Source organism: Aptenodytes patagonicus, chromosome 2 (genome assembly GCF_965638725.1).
Source record: "Aptenodytes patagonicus chromosome 2, bAptPat1.pri.cur, whole genome shotgun sequence".
NCBI lineage: Eukaryota > Metazoa > Chordata > Aves > Sphenisciformes > Spheniscidae > Aptenodytes > Aptenodytes patagonicus.
In genome coordinates, this window is record NC_134950.1 from 89,105,429 (window position 1) to 89,127,569 (window position 22,141).

The window sequence follows — 22,141 nt, forward strand, 5'->3', positions numbered from 1 at the left end:
TCTTCGCAGCAGCATTGTTTCTGAAAGTAAATTTAGGACAGGTAGCTAATACAACTAATATTGGCAGCAAGATGTTATGATCTCAATATTAAACAGGAAAAAGTCAGAATAAAGATTAATTGAAGAACTTAAATGAGAATGGCCAGCTTTTGCAATCCTATTAGCTTTGTAACAAGCTGGGTTTGCAACCATGAGCCACAAGACATTGGAAAAATCCATAAAAAATTCCTAGGTGGGAAGTGATGTGAACTCCTCCTAAAGGGGATGGAATGACACTGAACAAGGTGTGCAGCTATGAGCAAGGCAACCCAGTTTTATTAAGTTATGGGACTCTTCTTTCAGTGACAATACATTCAGAGAACCCAGCAACCAGTTCATGTGTTGATAAAATAAAACCACCTCAGGCATGCTCAAGGACCACGTACTGCAAATTACAGGCTTTTAAAGCACTGGGGCTAATGAATTTACTACTAGTATAGAACATGAATTGACTGAAGCAGTTTCAGAATAATTAGTCATTCTCTTATTTAAAAATATATTTTCTACTCCAATTCCACTCTAAATTCTTTCTATAATTGAGTAATCATCATGTCTTGTGGACAAAGAAAAATCAGTCAACCATCTTAATGCTAGTGAGGCAAACAGATCACTGAATATGATTTAACAGCATCATCTGGGTCCAAAAAAGAAACTGTTATATATGGAGGATTACTACCTATAAGAAAAATAAAGTATATCTTCTCTACTCAGGCAACAGGGCTCAGCTAAAACAATAAAACCATTTTTGAACACCACACCTTAGGAGAGGTGTAGAGAAGTTAGGGTAAAGAGGAATTGTCATGACTATCCTGGCACAAGTGAACAAACTGGTGCCACTAGGTTATAACAGAAAAGCGTGCGAGAGGGGCACGTTACAACTTTCAAATAGGTAAGACTTCTGTAAAAGAGACAGAGGATAATCTGTTATCCATATCTACTGAACATGACAAGAAGTAATGGTTGAGATGATTTGTAGCTGGGAAAAAAAAAACAACACAAAACCCAGCCGAGTGAATGAATTTTTTTGTAACTTTAATGATAATTACATCTACAGACAGAACTAGCACACATTTACATAGTACAATTCGTCTCCTAAGACTGTCTTGGAGATTAACTTCCCTTTCCACCTCTATCCATCCTTAGTCTTGTAAGTGCTGTACCCAGAAGACCAACCCTGAACTTTATTTTATTTACACTGAAAAAGAGTAATAAAAGACTATTATATAATATATGCTTTCAGATATCTTTCACTTTGACACAGTAACTGAACAAAGTAGGAGAACCAAATTTTTTGAGCAATCTTAATCATACAGACCCTATTTTGTGAAATAAAAAATAATAAAAAGGTCTGTTAACCTAGATTCAACATCAAATAAGTAATATGTGCAGGCTGGCTTCCACAGCCCTCTAGGGATTAAATATAATTTGAAAAACTAAATGCCTACTCATAATTTGTTTAGTAGTAGCTCACTCTACATTTGCTTTTTTAGAGTTGTCACTTTAGACTACTGGATTTTCAGAAGTACCTTTTAACATCACTGGAAACAGGAAACAGCCCAAGGGCCTGAACACACAATGGTTAATCCTTATATACCCACTGTGTCTTCAAGGAAAGGAAGATGGAATGATTCCAAGTATGCAGAAGAAATGCTGTCTGAAAGAGGAAAAATAGTATGAAAATTGTAATCACATTGCTGTTAAGGATGACCTGTCTCCAGTATGATGTTTGATTCTTTTAGATATTTCAGCCATTTCAAATCACACTTAGCTCTAATGTGATATGTCATTTATCATAAAAAATAAAACATTATGGTTCCAAAGAGATTGTTGTGGGAAGAAGCAGAGGAAACAAATCAATATTTTTTAATTTAAAGAAAAATTCTAAAAACAAACAAAAAAAATTAAAAAAAAAAATCAACACTGTTAAATTGGTAAACTACTACTCCATCAGCCTTGAAAGGTCCCAGGAAGTTATCTTCTTTTTCAACATTTATTTTATTTTCTTTTTTTTTTTTACTCAAGCATACTAATATGATACATAGCCAGTGGACAGGGATGAACCTGAGAAAAAGAGTTTCTATTCCTAAATCTTCAAGCAATGTGAACTGTGAGTTAGGGCAAGCTATTTCAAACCTCTGTGAGCTATTACCCACCTCCTAGCCTTTTCCTGTCTTGTCTACTTAGTTTATAAATGCCTTGTATCTGTAACAGTCTCTAACAGGCCACATTCCATACAAAGAAAATTCAAGCCATTTACACAGGTCTGTCTTACTGCTGGAAGCCCCAAAACACTACAGGTAAGATGTTTTTATTTGTTTTTCACTCCTGCGTAGTGTTAAATGGGTAAAGCTGCACATCTTTAGAGAACCGTATGCTCCTATAAACATTATGTGTACCCTGGGTTACATATTTCATCTCCCAGCAAGCAGATTAGACTTCCTGGTTCTTCTCTCCCCCATAAACACTTTTTTCTCAATCCTTCCACAAGCAAGTAGCATGGCACAGGACTTCAAGGCAGATGGAAGGATTTTGAACAAGATAACCAAGTTCCACCAGGGTGTCTTTACAAAGAAGGGGCCCCAGTGATTACGTCTAAAGCAGCCCAATTAGTAGGACAAATTCCCAAGATGAAACTGAGATAGAATGCCGTTCTCAACATCTATGCCCTCATAACTGTATTATATATTATTTGATAATCCCAAATAAGCAGGAAGACTTGATTTCAGGTTTTACTTGGTATACAGTGGTAACAGCAGTGCTCCCTCTCTAGATTGAATGCTGATTGTTAGTTCCATTTGGATTCAAAACAAAAAACATCAGTTATGGAATTATGAACTATTTTATATTTCACTAAATAATCTTTGTACACTGCCCAACCATCTCATATATATATAACTCAGAAAATTTCTAGGAGTTAATAGAACTACAGACTAAGTAGAATGGATATAGTTTGTGGGGGGGTTTTGTGTTCGTTAATTATAATGTATTATATGGACAAAAAGAAGGCCTAAAGCTCTTCAGTGACCTGAAGCCTTTGCTGTTCTGCAACCAACCAGGCAGTGCGCAAATAGATAAGAGGACAGTGCCTAAGCACAAACACTGTTGCAACTCAAAAAACTCCAGTACTTCACATACCTATTAATAGCTAATAAGCGATATATGATAAAAACTAACTTTTTTATCATTAATTAAATCTTCATGAATAATATCCATTATATACTGAAAATTATCCAGGAACTACAGCTGTACAGCACGAACATTGTTGATAGCATTGGATATTCTTAAAAGGTCCAAAGCATACCATAAAATCTATGTTTAAAAATGAGTAAGAGACTGAAGAAACACAAGAAAAAAAACTATTTGTAAGGATGTCCAAAGTATCATAGAGTATCCAAGAGGTATGTGGATGTGTGTACTGATACCTAGAAGTAGTCTGTTTTTATGGACAGATGTAAAGGGACTTATCACGAGTGTTTATGTTTGAACAATTTGTTAACGTTTCTCCTTGCTAGTGTGCTACATTGTCTCTTACGTGGCATGTTTCTTCAGGGCATTGGTACTCAAATTAGGTCTATCAAAGTTCAACCAATTTTTGTGGGTCCTGTTGACACAGTCCAGGAAGAGCATACCTGGAAGAGGTATGACACAGTACTTAGCCACTGGAACAGAAATTTTATATGCCCAGCCAGAATTAATATATTTTGGTTTAGAAAGAGAGTTCTATGTTTCAGCTACATAATAAAATTTCTCACAGAGGACTTCAGGCTCCTTTTAGCCTGTCACAGTGAACCCCAGTCTTGTTCACAAGAACCATGATTGCAAAGTATTCAACTTTTATTTTGCTATATTACATCATACAGATGAAAGTCAAACACCCGTGGTTGGCAGGAAATACGAAGTGAGAAGCAAAGAACATAAGGAGTATATCCTAAGCAAAGAACATGACACATAAAAGGAACACCAAAATACCAGCTCCTGCACAGCACAGAAAGAAAGCAGGTGATCAAGTTCTGAGTAACAGTTGGGCAACATTAGGATGTATGAAACATTACAAAAATATTGTTTATAATTTTGGAAAGTTTATGAACAGAAACACATAAAGGATAACACAACAAACATTAAAATTTTAGGGGTAATAAATGTGTATAAAAAAAGCACAGAAATGAAAGCTCGTAATTTGATTTCCCTTATAATATTATGTCAGTCTTATGTTGAAGATTTAATAATTCTAAAATATTTGGCAGTGTTAGACTCACAACACTGTAGCCTTTTTAGTGAGATATCATGTTGCTATTTTATTGAATGTATAATTCTACATATTGCTTTGGATGTGAAAATTTCTGCTTAATGCACCCTGAAGCAAAAGTAAAGTTAAATACTTCCTAGGTAATAAGAATGATCAGCTCAGCGTAGGTTCTCATTTTGCACTTCTCTTCCAGGACAAGCTCTGATCACATGTATTCTATATATAATTCATTCATTCCAACTGGCCTCTGCATTTCAATACTAAAGCAGAATGCTCATCTTGGTCTTTAAATCAATTAAATCAACTACCTGACAAATACTTATTTGGAGATGATTAAAAGGTTATGAAAAAAAATCACTGTCTTCTAAGAATTACGTGAGGGATGAAAATTGCCCTTTTGTTAAAATCTAGGTGGAAACCAATAAAATGACTGAAAAAATTAGAAGTCCTGAACACAGTACTGCTAAGCCCAAACTGAGACAGATATGGTTGCAATTAACATCCAGTTAATTTCAGAAATACAGAGCCATTGTATTCTTATTTTCTGCTATGAAATTAAAGTCTGAAAACAAGCCACAGCTTTGATTAAGGACCAAGTTGGCCAAAGCACATGAATGTGTACATATCTGCACAACGTTAGAAACAATTCAAGTGTGCTTAAATTTATAGATATGATCAAATCTTGTCAACTGTAATGGAAATTAAACACAAACTTAATTTATTTGCAAAATGCTGGGATCTCCCATGCACAAAAGCACATTAATTTAACAACATACTGTGGCCCTCAAACTTCTGCAGTTTAGTACATCCTCAAAGACTGCAATACATAGTAGGAGGTGGCTTTTAATCCTCCCTGCAGGCAAGCTCTTTCCCTTTAATTAGGAAGAGAGCATCAGAAATCCCCTGACAGTGAGGAGCTTCGGCAGTGCTGCCCAGCCCTGCATCTTCTGGTTCTTCAAATGCACGGCTCTTGCGCGTGAACAAGTACATGATATTTCAAGCATGGCCTAATTGACAAGAGCACCTGACTGTGGCTGTTAACCAAAATGCCTTTCAGAGAAAGTACCAAAGCACACAGAAAGAGGCAATGTAAATTAACTCTTATTCAGGCTCCTTCAGAATTTTTTTTTTTTTTAAACGAGGAGCAGGACAAGACTCTAGTATGGTCTTTTCAAAGTGCAAAAGGTGTAGAGTTCTTGTGGATAGCAATGTGGACTAACAAAGAGAACGCAGGAGAGCTGGTCATTGTTACCATTCCTTTCTCATGTAAATCAGCTGTCACAAACTCTGAGGAGCTAGAAAAGAGCTGTAGCCTGGTCTAAGACTACCATAAGACTACTGGAATATCTGGAGATATATTTTTTTTTCCTTTGGCTGAGAAAGACTTGATTGAATACCGTTGGAGAGAGACAGTTCTAGAAACACAACGTTTTAGTTTCTCTGAAAATTTTTCTTTCCTGCACAAGACATTGTGAGGCTATTGCCAAATTAGTGTTAAATCGGGGGGGGGGGGGGGGGGGGGGAGTTTTAAATTTTTTTAAGGCAGGACTTTTTGCTCCCATTTGTGAGGAACTACTAGTTCTTTTGTCTTTTGTTTCCTGAATTCTCTTTACAATACTCAAAAGTGACAGCTATCTCCATGTAAGTGTTTCACAGTTTGCTCTGCATCAAAGGACACGGATATAAATCCACTGCAGGAAAATACAGTTTTATTTCTGAAGCACATAAACTTCATTACATCAGTCCAATAAAATATAATTTTAATTTTTGCCTTATTTGTATATTCATACCTCAAAGGCAGTTTAAATTACTTCTACACTGTAAAAGGTAGGGAAGGAAACAAGTGCTTCATTTGCAGATAATGTATACATAGACTTCTCTGTTCATCTTCATGAGAAAACAACCAAGTTCACTTTGGCAAAGGAAAGATCTTTTAACCTAATGCCAAAAAGTACAAAACCTGAAATATCAGGGTCACTACTCTTATTTTAGCAGTTCTCTTTTTGATTTAAGTAGCACTTCCTGGCTTGCCCTAAACACTGTAGTCTCCGAAGGACAAAGTCATAGTAACAAACTCATTCAGACTGTTTCTGCAGGTGTCTGTAAAGATGGTACACTTATGTCTTGTATGTAAGAACAGCACCCATGGTTCTTGGGATCCTGTGCTTTTGTGACCTTTATATCTTGTTTAGAACTTCTCTAGGCATTCAAGCCCTGAAACATGTCAGTTATTTATTACTGCAGTTGTACAGCAGGAGGAATTTTCTTCTTTCACTGCCACAGCCTAGGTGCATGTTGCTTAGACTAGCAGGTACACTAGACATAAATAATTTTGACAGTCAGGAGAAGAATACACTAAATATACAAGTTCCACAGATCAGCAATCAATCTTATCTGACGGACTAACCCCAGAAACAATTTTAAAAATCATTTCTTCCTTTTGATCATCTAGACAAGTTCTGTGACAGACACTTTTCAGTCTCCCCTTTATATACAGGATCTAACAGTTTCCAGCATAAATAATATATTTGCTTACCTACCTAAAATTCTAACTAAATTAAGCACACTGGGATTGAAAAAGAAAAATCTACTATTCAACAGGTGTAATTTGCAGAGGGCATACAAGGGATTTGGCAACTGAGATAAAGAAATTCTAGCAATTCTACTTCTTTCAAAAACATTCTGAAATGGTACTATACAGATTTCCAGGTGTTCCTGACTATAATCAAAAAATCATTAGCTTCCTCTGTTTTCTTTTCACCTCCACAATCTCCACAAATAGGAATAACTTTAATTGACCATGTTTCCTCTTCCCTCTCTAACTTCAATGGAGACATTGATATTTTGGATTATTTCAGCTTTCCAAGACACCTTCCTAACTGCCTACATTCTCTTTTTATCCTTTAAATTTATTTTACATCCCTCTTATCCACATAACACTGCCTGTAAATTCTCTTAATCTCATGTCAACATCATTTCTGCTCAAATCCTTGGCCAAACCATCATTTTTTCTATCATTGAATATCATGCTTCTTTTGCGTATGGCCTCTTCCTTGATTTTTGAAGGCTGGTGCAGTACATTCTCATGTGAATTAAGAGATGCAACCTTTACAACACCTTCTCTCCAAATTTCAAAACTCTTCTGTTCAGATAAGCAGTCACTTAATTTCCTGAAATACTTCAGGTATGCGTATCAATCCAAGAAACTCTCTACTTGTTCCTCCACAACATCCATTGACTTATCACAGTTACATTTCTGCTTTTTGCACTGCATAAACACAACCACTTCTCATTGGAGACGTTCTCTTTGGTAAGTTATGACATGCTACATCATCTTTCTGTATCTGTGCTTGATTTGTTGCCTATCTTGCTCAATGTTTCAGGTGAGGCATGCTGCCTGCTTTACCTGCAGCTTTTATAAGTAAATACTTTAAAAAAATTCATAAACCAAATTAACAAAAACTTTGATATACATAACAGAATTCTACTTTTCCCTTCTTGAATATTCTTTAAAATATTCTGTACTCAGTTTGCATTAAATGTAACCATATGAAAATTGCAGTGCCATGCATACAAATGAAAAGTATTCACCCAGAATAAGATGTTAAGAAGATGCAATTTTGGTAAGTAACTTTCTAGAAAGCTTTTTAAGATTTCATTTTTACAGACCATTCACAGATTACCTTGAAATAACAGAAAATACTGTTTAATGACTAAATACTGACTATATTTTTCAATTTAAGAAAATGTAAACTCTTCCAGGCCTAGAAATTGTAGTTATAGAAAATGTCTCTATTAGGCCTAGAAAGCAAATCATAGAATGATATAGAAACTGATTTTATATGGATTGCAAAAGGTACAAATTATATTTTGGATTTCAATGTAATTATTATTAGCATATTATGTCATAATATCATAACTTTATACAAATATTATTTATAGTCATGTCTTAAGCTTCACACCTTTCTATCAAAAAGACTATGGCACATATTTAGGTTTGTTTTTCTTGGAAGGGAATTCACACCATGTGAATTCACTGGAATGAACAATTGCAATTCTTTCTTTGGTTAATTCACCTACCACTTTAATCTTATAGGCAAAGTGTACTACAGAAGGCACCAAAAGATACAGAGAGAGAGACAACCATTCAAGTGTGTTAATTGTCAAGAGAATTTTACTGGGATCCGGAGGAAAAATTCTAACAAACATTTCATCACATACATGTGCAAAATTGTTAAAATTCTATATCTTATTACATTACTGTTGTGATTCTTCTCTTTATTCCTGCTGATAGGCAATGGAGTTTTATCTCTAGCTAACCCAGCTAACCCTAATCAGAGAAATCACACAATCTCTAACCATCCAAAAGGAACACTTCAACTGTTGACTGATTTGTCATAGTCACGAACTGGTGCAGCATACAACTGTATCTCAGCTAGTGATTGCTTATTAAAAATCACATTCTAGTGACTAACATTTTAATATATACCATATAATTGCTAGAAAACATATCTTGTATTAACATCCTTATCATATTTTTCTCTTCTGTATAATTTTAGAAAGAATATAATACACAATGAGGCAGTATTGCCTGTGCATACAGAAAGTGATGGAAGTATCTGCCATTGCAAGAGTATCCAGTTGGAATACTACTTCCATTTCAAAGGTGAGATCTTAAACAGTGTTCTCATTTGGTACTCATGTTGACTGATAGTATTTCCTCCTTCAGTCAGGAGAATATACTATCAAAAACATTGTAATTTTTTTTTTTTTTTTGGTCTTCTGTGGCTATAGTACTGGACTGAAATTCAAAATTTCAGTCTGTTTTCTAGCCCTGAGGTATGAGTACTTTTAATCTTCATAGGCTTTCATACTCCTTGTCTGAAAAAATGGTATTATAATAACTCACAAAGTTATAATCTGCAATTGACCTTCAATGACTACAAGATATTTGAATGTTTTTTGGACCAGACTATAAAAAATGGTGGTTTTTTTTTAAAAAAAAAAAAAAAAACAAACCCCAAAAAAAACCAACTAGCTAAATAAAACAGGACTGACATCTTGATTTCCTTTCCAGCTATTGACAGGGAGTAATATTTTTGCATCTAGAGGCTTTCAGCATGACTGGAAGTCAGAGATAAATAAGTAAGCAAATATGGACTATCACATAGAAAACTCCTTAGAAAATTGAGCAAGAATGTGATCTGTACTGATTGCAGACATCTACAAGCATTATCTTCAAAAAACCAGGTATTAAACTAGTATTCATTTAACACAGAACCAAAACCACCCATCTTGCTGAATCCCGATGAAAATATCAGGAAAATAAACAGCATTCCTGTGCTGTTATTGCTTTTTTGGATGCAGGCTAGTATTAATTTTCTCAAGCCAAAACCAGAAAATAAAATGAAAAACAAGAATGCTAGCACAGACTTTGGTTTTCTGTTAAACATTACAGGATGCTGAAGTGAATATTGCCTTGAGCTAGCTAAGTATTAAAGTATTTTACAGAGATCTAATGCACTAATAAAATAAAAATCTATTGACAATTGCCTTGAAGTAGTTAAGTATTTAAGTATTCTACAGAGGTCTAATACATTACAAACTAAAAATCTATTTCTATGTGGTAATTATAGTCAATATTTGTGAGATTTCTCTAATCAATATTTATAGTAATACACATAAAAAGATTAAAAAAAAAAAAAGCAGCAACCAAAGAGAACTTTGTCCTGTGTGTGACTTCATTTGGTATTTTACAGTTACTATAAAAATTCGTACATACATATCTATCACCAAAGCAAGATATTTTGCTGGTAGGCATAGAACCCGTGGGCTAGAAAAGAGAGTACTTCTTGGTTTCATATAATTACCTTGTTGCCACAAGATGGCACCAAAAGATTAACAATATCTGCATTCCTAAAGTTTCCATCTGAAAAAATGAACAAACTTTTCAGGGAATTGCACAAGAAATGTCATCAACATTTGACTTTTGATTTGGTTAGCAAGTTATGAATATCATTCTGCTTACTTTGACAAACTGCTGAAATGCTAAGACTTACTACAGAGTTAATGAATATGGAGAAAAAAAACGTTTTACTAAAACTTAAGTTTCCTACAAATTGCAAAGAAGAAGCAGTGAACATTTAGAATGATATATTTCCTTTTTAGGACAGGGAAGTAAGAACATATGCAAATGTATGAATACAAACTAAACAGACACAAGAAAAAATAACTCCAAACCCATCAACAATTTATAGTCTCCCCTAAAGGAAATTTTATAAAAGTAAAGTTCGACAACTTATACATCAAGAATTTTCCTTTTACTTCACTCAATTTTCCCTCCCAATTGCAATTAAGAAAAAAAAGTTGATCTCAAATTTAGTGAACTCTTTAAAAAGCTGCATGGTATATAATGTGAGAAATACCGAAGAAACAATATTTCTAGCTTATAGGATAACTCCTTGTCGAATGTTTCTCTATTCCCACAGCAAAACCTCATCCTTCACAAAGAACAGTATGATGCGATAGGAACAGGTCAGAGTGCACTAATGGCCTAAAACCAAACCAAACCAAAACCCCAAAGCCTTTTGGGGGGAGGAAAAATTTCAAATCAAATTACTTCACTGGCAATTATTTCATGTATTACATTTCATTTATCTATTAAAAAAAAACCCCAACAACAAAACAACTATTAAAAAAGTGTTCACAGCTTCCAGCCAGAAAGAAACCAAACACCTTAGAACATAAAACTACTAATTCCCCAGCAAATTTAAGTCGCTATAATTGTTTCCTTTAAAGAACCTAAACAATGTCAAGATTATAAAAGAATTATTTTTATGACAATATTATCCTGATCTTCATTGCCAGTATTTCTTATTGTACAGAAATGTATTAAGCTACCTTCAAACACTTTTTTCTGTACATCACTTTGTTTTAGTTCATATATTTTAAAGCACTAATGGATTACGCTTGAGAAGTCAGTGCTTGATTACACATTAGAATCATTGAGTTGAATTCTGTTTACTTAAATAGCATTTAATTTAATCCTTCAAATATTTTTTTTGCAGTCATCATGCCATTATGACATCAGATTTTTTTCGTGTTATTGTCCCGATAACCAATAGTCCAGTTTTAATCCACTATAACGATAACAAAATAGTTTCTAAACTAGTCCTTTTTTCTAGTGCTGAAGTATCATGATTTTATTTGTGTGCCCTTTTTCAGTGAAAAGAAGGATTTTAATATGCTAGAGCTAGAAATGGACTCCAACCAGCATACCCAGAGTAACAAGAAAATAGTCACATCACTAAAATGACCCCATAGTCATGTATACCTGTAAGATGAGACTGTCTGGGTGCTCTTCCAGAGATTGAGCTGGAACTCTTTAACTGGGAGCTGTGGGATTGATCCACCTAGGCTGCTTTTATCCCATTAGACCTGACTTTCACAGGCTGTCCAAGGGGCAAAACACCTCCGACCCTGCATGCATAAGTATTTACTGGTTAGATCTTGATGGCTGCAGCCATGGAGGAAAGAAAAGATGGGTATTTCCCCTCCTGAATGTACATAACCCAAAATTTAGCAAGAAGTTGCTGCTGTGTTAACACAGATTTTTTTGGTCCTGTAATTTAGAAGGCTGAACTACTTTAAGCTTTACCATTTGTGTTTAACTCCAGCTAAGTGGCTGTTAGAAATGAAAACCTAAAAAACTCATTTGTAGGTGGCTATTTGTAAGTTCTGTTCTAAAACACTAGCATAGCAAGTATAATTTAAACCCTGGAATGTAATGAATTGTAAATATACTGTTATTTTTTTAAAAAATTTGCATTTCAGAACTTAAATAATTGATTTCTCCTTCTTTGTCACAAACTTTTAGGTACCCAACTTAGAATAGCTCAAGCCCAGTGACCTTTGTTATTCACATTATAGATTCCTAAATTCTCTTGAAGATTTATGCTCACCAAAACTTTAATACACTATAATACAAATATAATACAAAAACCCTATAATACACTATGTCTTAGTTCATCATTCTTTCCTAATTCTTATTATTCTGACCTCAAATAAAAAGCTAGAGGAAACCAAGCCACAATTAGGATATATTCAGAAATAGCACGTGTTTCAGAGTGGGTTCAGATGCCTTGTTAGTCAAGGACAGGAAGGAGAAATGTATGATTTTGTCTTAATTTTCCATTCTGTACAAATATTCCACACACATACTTAAATTTTAAAAAAGAGATCAGTTTCTTCTGATCATCAGAATGATTAAAGACTTTCTAAATATTATAAATAAATGAAAAAGTAATACATTTCCACCTTAAGAAAGATTTTCACAAATTAATTAGTCAAATCAGGGTACTACTTCATTTGAAATTACTTAAGAAGAGAAATTTGAAGAAATTGTATAAGAAAGGGAAAAAAGTATATATTTTATAAAAGAATAATGTTACAGAGGAAAATCCATCTACCTGTATCTGTACATCTGCCATTCAGATGTAACTACCAGAAAAAAGTAGATTTGGTAACACGTAACACAAAAGCTTATAAGTTCTTAATCACAAGCTGTCAATAAAATGCCCCCAAGTATTAAGTCATGGAGAGAACCAAATGTACTTAATATGCCTGGGGCTTGGTTCACTCATTTTAATCAAGATGTCAGCTTCAGTGATATCTTGACCATGAGCACCACACTTATTCAAGGGAAAGAGCGCATCTCAGCACACTAATGACAGAAAAAACTTCATCCAACGGGGGGGGGGAATCACACTTCCCTAAAATGGTACTCACGATAGTGTTCTATCTCCTACTCTTTTATGGATGCTACATTTCTGCCAAAAGCCTGTGGAAACTATCCCAAAGGGAAACACAAGTAAGAGACAAAAATACGATTTAAAACTTGGCCTTGGGAAGTGGGAAGCAGTAGCATATTTAGGGAACACGGATATAATATGCTGAAGCGGATCTTAAACTATCTTTCATGTCATAATGAAATGTCTTACTTCCCTAATCTTAGAAATGAGCAAATTTTTTCATATAGCTGAAAAATTACTGGGTATACCCCAGTAACTCATTCATAAATTGAGGTCTACTCTATTATTTACCATTTAATACAGGGCTATTTTGATTAAAGACTGCTGATTAAATGGCTGAATACTGTTGATCTCTGCTGAAACTCCCCTTATTCTATGGCAGTGATTTTATAGATTCTGTTGGGTTTTTTTTTGTTTTAAACTATGTATTTAACTGTAATTCAGTACTAGATGACCCAAGGGTTAGTTAGCTTGATTAACTGGTTTTGTTTTGATTTTTTAGCAGAAAGTCATGAGGGCAGGCTAGTAGCTCTACATAGCTTACTTTGCAGGATCAAGATTACATTGAAAGAAAACAATAACATAACATACAACAGTACTGACATGTAAAAGTCCTCCCCCTACTAAATGAAATTTAAAAAAAAAATTAAAAGGCATCTATACTGATAATGAAAATATGATCTGTAGCATGGTGTAAAATTTTTGTGAAAGGTTATTTGCAAAATTTGTTATTAAAATTTATTCTTACAGGTGGAAAGAAAATAAGAGCTGAAATATTATCATTCTCTTGCTTCAATTCATCATGTTTTGGGATTTTTTGTTTTAAGCATATTCTGCTTTTTTTTTTTTTCTTTCTCCTTTGCGTTCTTTCTATTTTTCTTGGGTTTTGTTTTGTAATTATTTCTAACAACTGACAGTCTGTTACTGGAAATCCAGGTCATCTTCTGAGTAGCCTCAACATTAAAAACAACCAAACACACACCCCACACTATTTTAAGAATTAAATCTTATTCACCTAATTAGTACATATATAACGCTAGTGAATGTATTACTTAGAATCTTCATGACATAGAGAAATCAATGATATTTAAGTCTACTTTTAACTAATTTGCTGATGACACACAAAAAATGGATCTATAGGTTTTCAAGTAATCTTCTTATGTACATAAAACAGAGAGGGACTCAAATAGAAACTTCTAGATTCACACCTTGTCTGATATGTTTAGGCTCAGGTATTTCTCTAACAAAGAATGAAACATGGAAACATGATTATAAGTGCATGTATTTAAAAAGATAGAGAAAGCAACCTGAGGTTTGAAAGAATCCATTTTTTATTTCAAATTAAGTATAGTAATACTATCTACAGTTTTCAATTAAGACTACAGGAAGGTTAGGTACACGTTTCTCCCCTTTTTCTCTCTGCCAAAGGCATATAAAGATATATGAAGAAAAGATGACAGTCCTCCTCTTAGAAATTAGGAACTTGTAGATAAAACACACTACAGTCCCAATTCATAATTGAAGCCCATATGCCTGTCAAGACCATATCTGACAGCATTTTAAGGTCTAGTGAGGGACAGTATTGTTAAAAGAACATTATGAGAATGATAACCACATCAAGAAACAAAATATTATATTATGCCTATTAAACCACGTGGACAGAGTCAGGAAAATCTCAATGTCGTGTGAGAGGAAGGGGTCTCTTTTTTCCCACCTGTCCTCACCTATTTTCAAAAGGGTGTCAAGATCCCTTTTTAGGAGACTTCATCTGTGGTAGCAGTACCAGTACAAAGACCTTTGCAGGGTTACAGGAGCCTTGGCGCTGGAGAGTCCACTGCCCCAGGACGGGGGACAGAGGCAAGGGTGCTAGCACTGTATGCACAGCAACATTACTGATATTGACTGAGTCTTGCATCTTGGACACTGCGTGCATTTACAGTCCCAGTTCCACTCACTATAGAAAAGCCATCAGGAAAATGGCAAGTGACTATTTGTAAGAGAAAGGATTTTATACATTTAAGGGATAAGATTTCTAAGAAATCTAGAAGCAGGATAAATTTGACCATCCTCCCTCCATCCTGAATATTACCTCTAAATAATTACAAATACTTTGGGTTCCTATCTCTTTTCTCATCCTCATTTAAAAACTCAAAGATTTTGTCCATGTATTTTGTCTTATGTGTAAAATATGAAACATATTGAAGAAAACCTACATACAAAACTCTTTTGATTCCAGTGGAAGTACACTTGTGATACTTAGAGGAACCAGTGACAATGTACAGCATTTAAGTTTCCTAGACACAGGCATATCTCTGTTTTATTTGTGCTATTAGGATAGCATAACAATTAACAAGATAATCTTTTCATTCATTAAACAGGTGTAAATATCATGTGAACTACTGAAGTGTGGTATACACAAGCACACGATAACAGTTCAGTTATGCATATTTTTATTTTATATTAATTTGGGGAAAAAAAATTACCAGTCCTGTTGGACATTGCATTTTGAGCCTTGCTCATAGTGCTGTAAATTACATTGGTACCTATTCTTTAGGTCTTAAAAATCTGGATATATTAGCATTGCAGAGTTCATGAGGATTGCTTTCATTTTTAAGGATCATGATCTGATCAGGCTAAGTGATGGTATGTCATGTTCTTTATGCTGTAATGCAAAGCACTGAAATAGGATAATACAATAAATCCAATCTGTAATGTGGCAGGTGATAGAATATTAACAGTAAAATCATAAAACATACATATACATATCACAATATACAGCTTTTAATGAGAAAATATTTTTAGGAGGTTTTTTATTTTTGTAAAACACAGAAGAACACAGTTGTAGCTTTTGAGCTACAGAATTTTGGAAACACCTTTTTTCAATTCATTTTTTGAATCATTACCTTTACATAAACACACATACACATGCTCTTTTCTTTACATGACTTCCTTTTGTTTAAAATATGATTCAAAGTGCACTTTGAGTTACAATTAAGAGATGCCATAATAAAAGTTACAAATAAAAAAAAAAAGCATTGTGTGAAGAATGATGTGCCTGTGGGAACAATATTAAAAAGGACACCTGCCATGTTGCTTTTCATTATATCCAGTTAACTTCCTAAGTCTTTGTATTCCCCTGATGCAGCCTGTTGGTACAGATATAGTACTACACACTTCCAACTAGCAGACTTGAGTTTATATCCCAGGTCAGGTGGCCTGTGACAGTACAAGCTGGGGAGTACCTCTGAGATACTGCTAGAGCTTTATGCCTCCTGCTGGACATGCTCCTTTATCAAAAAAGTGATAAACATTATGTATTTCATGTAAGTTAGTAGAGGCAAGAAATGGTAGTGGGAGCTTGCAGAAAAAGTGAAGTAATAACAAGCTGATATAAGTTAAGAGAGAAATTGTACAGTATTCTGCTTGCAAGAATGCAATCCCTGTACAAGACAAAGATTTTCCCTGTTTTGCCTTTACTGTACACACACACACTCGAGGTAACTGTCTCTGATGTTTAATAACCAGGAAGACTGCATGTGCGAAGAAATGCGTATAAAGCTTCAACTGGAAGGTTTTTAGCAGATCCTTCACATACTAAAAATTGGACTGATAAGCCAGTAAACAGGACGTATAAGCTCAATAGCTCTTTGGTTGGGTGGTGGTCTGGCTTCCCACCAGATGAAAACAGAACAATGAAAAAAACAGTGCTTAGGCCTAGTTAATTTTTTCTGTGTGTAGTAATACAGCCTGATAACTGTAACACACTCAGCTCTCCAGAGATGAGGATTATTTTCTATTGCTCTACTGTAGAGCTGCTAACCCACAGAAACAGGCAAGTTAGGGAAGTCTCCATGCCAAGGACTCAAAGCTGAAGAGCTCTAAATCCAGGAAGGGAAAAGCAAGTGACATTAAACATAGGAGTTCCTCTTGGCCTAAAGAGAGATTTGGGGAACATTTAGATCAAGACAGAATTCAGAATACCACTGTTTCTTCACTGTTTCTTGCTTTCAAATTTTTCCAGAAGTTGGACAGTAGAGGAAGTATGTTTTTTCAAAAAGCAAGTGTTCACATTAGTAGATTTGAGGGTGCAAGATGTGCAGTGTGTGTGTTGTATAGTCAACCAAGGTTTCAGTGAACTGTACCTTTAGTTTGCATGAGCTTTCATTGATAGTTGCATATTATTCAGAACAGTTGCATACTATTCAGAACAATTGAAAATGTGCTATGGTATGGCATCCTTATGTGGAGTGAAGTCACCCTTCATAATGTTTTACTTTGGCATATTTAAACTGCTCATAAGAAAAGAAGTTTTATTTCTGAATTTCAATTTTCCTCCTTTATAATAAATGATACATCAATTAGTATGTTATTAAAAAGGCCATAGCAAATACAATGGTAATACAGAATACATATTTACGTGGATCACTTAAGGCACTCACAAAATGTTTCTTAAACCCTTATATTCTGCCTATTTACTTGCCCAAATAATCAGTGTTTTCCTTCCATTTCTGTCTATCATGTAATAACAGAGAATTAACTGTACAGCAGATTTTTTCAAATCTATGAGTAACGACATATTGTGAGGTCCAATTAAGATGCCTTGGTGTTTACAAACTTGGTTTCAAGTGATAGTAATGAATGAATTAAAAATAATATTATAAATTAATAAATTAAAATATATTTAATAAATTAAAAATAATATTAAAAATAATATATAAGTCAGAAACCTCACCCCATTGCTACCATTCAACATTCTGATCTTAATTTGACCCCCTGCACTAGTGCTGCAACCTAGTGGTGTGATAAGGGATGAAATTATAATAATTCGAGGGCAGTGTGTTAACACCTGCAACCTGGCTGTAAATATGTTTAACAGACATAGAAATTATGTCACCTGCTCAGAATTATACAGATGAGACAGGCTCTGTTTCAGTCACTTGTTTCCTTGGGAAATCATGTTGAGATCAGGAAATTACTTTCTCAGAATCAGAGGTAGATATTACTTTCAAATTAACCTTTTCTGCCTTTTATATTTAATTATTTAACAAGGGAAAAATAACATATTACTTAGCTGAAATTTGTATACTGCTGTGCATGTATAGATGGGTATCTTATGAATATCTCTCTACATTTAATTAATGATGAGCTCATTTGCTTTGACATATAACATTATTTTTATGCATTTTTCAACTACAGCTAGGCACAGAAAAGAACAGTAACCACAGTGTCTACTGTGAGCACATTTCAGTATTTCATCAGTTTCTTCACAGATCCTTTGTCTATTGAGAGCATGCAAGTACAAAGTTTTAGTATATCTACACTCATTTACTCTAACGCAAAGCCAAGACCATTTAAGAATATATAAATTCCTATGTACAGTCCCTTTAAGACGTATTTTGCTATTTTCTTTTCCATGAACTGTTACAAAGCATTATAAATATAAACTTTTGGCAAAGCAAGCAACCAAGATGTATTTTCCAATGCTACCCAAAGTAACAAGAAAAATCAAATCAGCAGCAGCAGTTTCAAGTTTAAATATCTGTATTATAATCAACACTCCTCAGACATTACAAAGTTCCTATTTAAGTGTACAAAATATTGTTGACACCACACAAAGAAAACATGGACATAAAGCTAAACTAAAATTAACAGCAACTGCTACAGAAATGACCTCTTCATTCATACTTTTATTTAGCAAAGTATACTAAAATATGAGAAGGCTCCCTCAGGCACAAACTAGATTACCAGTTTATAATCCAAGAAGTATTCCTTTCTTCTTGTAAGCCCATATTGACTCTAAAAAGCTGTTTTTCAGCTCTTGAGAAAGATAGCTTGTCTTTTCTATTTGCCTTTCCCAGTTCCCTAAGTTCATTCTTTCATCTCCTCTAAAATAGCACAGACTACTATTACATTCAAAAAGTAACTAATTAATATAAAAGTTTGAGTAACTGGAAAATCTCAATAAATGCTTATACCAGACTCATTATGTACCTAGTAAATGGCATATTTAAAAAGGATTTAGAGATTCGGAGGTATGTTCCAGTCTCCCACTCCCTGCTTCCCCATCCAGTAATATCACCATGTAAATTTAAAGCCTACTAGCTTAAAAAAAAAAAGAAGACAATTTTTTACAAACCTGCTTCCTCACATTGTGCACACACTCGTATATACGTACACACATGCATACACAACAAGTTGTATAAATCAAAAAATACCTTAAAAGCAACGGGTGTGCAGTTGGGGTAATACAGAGGCTTTTACTGAAATGAAAGATGAAGATTATAGGCAACAGCTCCATTTGTGTGGAAGCAACAGAGATGATAGGTCAGTTTTAAAATGCTGGTTGCTATTTGTCACTGATTGCACGTGCAGATGCATTCTCTTAAGCTGAAGGACTGTTAGATTTTTACGGCTGCAACTAGTATCATGTACAGTATTAGCCTATTGCAAATTTCTAATGCAGCTGACAATGCCATCAATAGTTAGTTGGGAACATGGATTTAGACTTGTGTTGTGCTGCATTAATTTAACACCACATCAAATATGGATTTTATTGCAGCAGTGACAATAAATGCTCACACAGGTGCAGAATAATTTTTTCCTCCCTCCACCTTTTCGCTTCTCTCCCCCCCCCCCCCCCTTACTGAAATGTCAAACCTGGCAATATTTTCCCCATTTGTGTGTATATAGCTCTGTACAGCTATTTGAAATATTGCCAGTATCCACCCTGCTATCCCTCTCCACAGGGATTTCCTTCATAAGAAGCATTTGCTCTGAGTGTATATAATTATTCTGAAATTCAGTTCAGGGCAGAAAGAATAGCAGTGAAAGCTGTAACAGACTTGCACTGGTATACAGAAAGTGAGGGCACATACGTGTATGTTTCATGCTATGTTCATAACAGTTACACTATGAAACATTGTGCTTTTTTTCAGTCCAAGTAGTATTGTTCCCCCCTACTGAATTTGCAAGAACTGAATACAGATGGAAACTGCTGCTCAAAAGGTAGCCTGCTTACTAGGAGAGAAAAAAAGAAATATAAAATGCTTAGTGTTTCAATCTTGAACAAATATGGTATCAGTTTACTTTGAGGAAAGAATACACAGCAGTTTTTTTCCCTATCCATCGTCTCATTACTCCTGAAGCATATTTATAAAATGTCAAAATTTGTGTATAGTAGAACAATTCTATGCATTGCATTAAACACCATACTGTTCATGCTATAATAATAACAACAACAACTACTACTACTACAAAGAGCTTAAGGAAATAAAAATAAGAAAGGCTCCTACCTTTTATTCTGCTTCTGAGAAAGTGAAGTAGTGTCCACACCAACCAAACTGAAAAACGAGCTATTAGAGTCCTTTTTTTGTTTGTTTTCTCCTGTTATTTTCTGAGACTGATCCTACTTGGATCTAACTCAGGCTTTTTCTCCCAGCATCACTTAACTCTGGACAGCCAGGAACCGAAGCTAAGGGGGAGCTCTCCCTCTGACTGGCTTTCATTCAGAGCTCCTAATTAAAAAAAAAAAAAAAAAAAGACACACCACCACCACCACCCCCCCGCCCGTCCCCGTCCCCCCCCCCCAACATGCACAGACATGCACACACTCACTCTCCCTCCGAGGACGAGAGCGGGAGAGAGAGGCGCTGCTGATGGAGCCGCAGCTCTTACCCTGGGAAGGTTGGAGACTAGGGAAGTGCAGGCTTTTCCAAGCGCACAGTGATTTGCAAGTGAATGCTGTGGGAGGGTACAGCAAACGAGAGCTTTTTTGTTAAAGCCTGTCGCCCTCCCTTCGCTGACAGAATGGTTCTCTGTTTTTGAAGCCTAAGGTAATCAGCCTCATCTGCTTAACTTGTCGTAATAATAAATACTGAAAACACCACCACTTTTTGTGGTGTATTTTTCTTGATTAAATGTAACCACTTTCCTATACCACCAGTGATCTTACAGCGATGTTTATAAAATGTATATATATATCTATATTAAAAAAAAAAATAGCATGGTGCCAAGTTAAATTACAACCTCAGAGGGCTCAGATGAAACCACAGAGAGTGGTTATTTTCTTCATTGAACTGCTTATGCTATTAGATTAGAAACATTTTTCCCCGTACTTCACCAGTTTTATGATTAATATAAAACAAGACACGTTCCTATAATATTAGGTTTTTTCACATTTCCAGAGGTTATCCGAAAAAAATGTCAGCGTCACTACTAATCCCCCATTAATATTTTTTCCCCAGTTGATACTTGCGATGCCTGTTTTTATTTTATTTCAGTCACTGTATTTGGACTTCACATTTTGCAATGTGTTTCTTTTCATCAAGTTAATCTGCGTTGGTTTCATGTTTCTAATACAGCAAATTGGACTTAGCACAATCCTCCTTGGATGATATCTAGTCCAATCCTTTCATTGTGATACTGTAGAGGGTTATGTGTACATTAGTTAGGAGAGATTTAACAAATAGTCACAGAAGATTAAACCAATGGATGTCAGTATTGCTCTACCTGAGAAGTGTCATAAGGGATTTTCTCTGGTTGTAAAAAAGTCTTCCTAAAAACAAACAAAAAAAAAACAAAAAACCCCAAATTCCCTTAAAACAGGAGCTGAAAAATGTTGTATTTGGGAGTGAGGAAGAAAGTAATAACAAAAACTATTTCATTATGAGAAATTCTAATACAGGAGTAGATAGATCACTGGGTGTTGTTAGTTAGCACTGAACAGCTTATTTTGCTTGTTTTCAGCTGCTAACTACCAGTTGAAAAGACAATAAAAAAAGAAAGGCAAGATCCTTACCGTGCCTAGTATCACTTCCTAATGTAACCAACTGCTGTCATTTCCCCAGATCTGTAACCATCAGTAGGAAGAAATGGCCCACCACCTAAGTACAACCTTTTGGCAGATGAGCAAGTCAGCATTTAAGTAACATGCTATACTAGCACGTGAACACATCATCTGGAGACAGAAAGCAGGAAAGCAGCAAAATGCCAGGGGGTGGGGTGTGGGGAATCTCTTTTTACTACTGTATATGAAATTATTTGGTTT

At 34.9% G+C, this 22,141-nt stretch overlaps 1 protein-coding gene across 8 annotated transcripts in view; it reads right to left on the minus strand.

Moving 5' to 3' along the window:
- The window catches only part of CDH10 (cadherin 10), a 112,051-nt gene extending 91,245 nt beyond the window's left edge, over positions 1-20,806 (minus strand). For 2 of the 8 annotated variants that reach the window (XM_076330377.1, XM_076330378.1), the window contains exon 1: positions 20,388-20,615. The gene's annotated coding sequence lies outside the window, so the exon portion shown is untranslated. Of the gene's footprint in view, positions 1-19,310; positions 19,356-20,387; positions 20,616-20,709; positions 20,749-20,769 lie in introns of those variants that run through there. The other 6 variants (XM_076330384.1, XM_076330381.1, XM_076330380.1 and 3 more) reach the window with 6 other exon arrangements.
- Between the last annotated feature and the right edge of the window lie 1,335 nt (positions 20,807-22,141).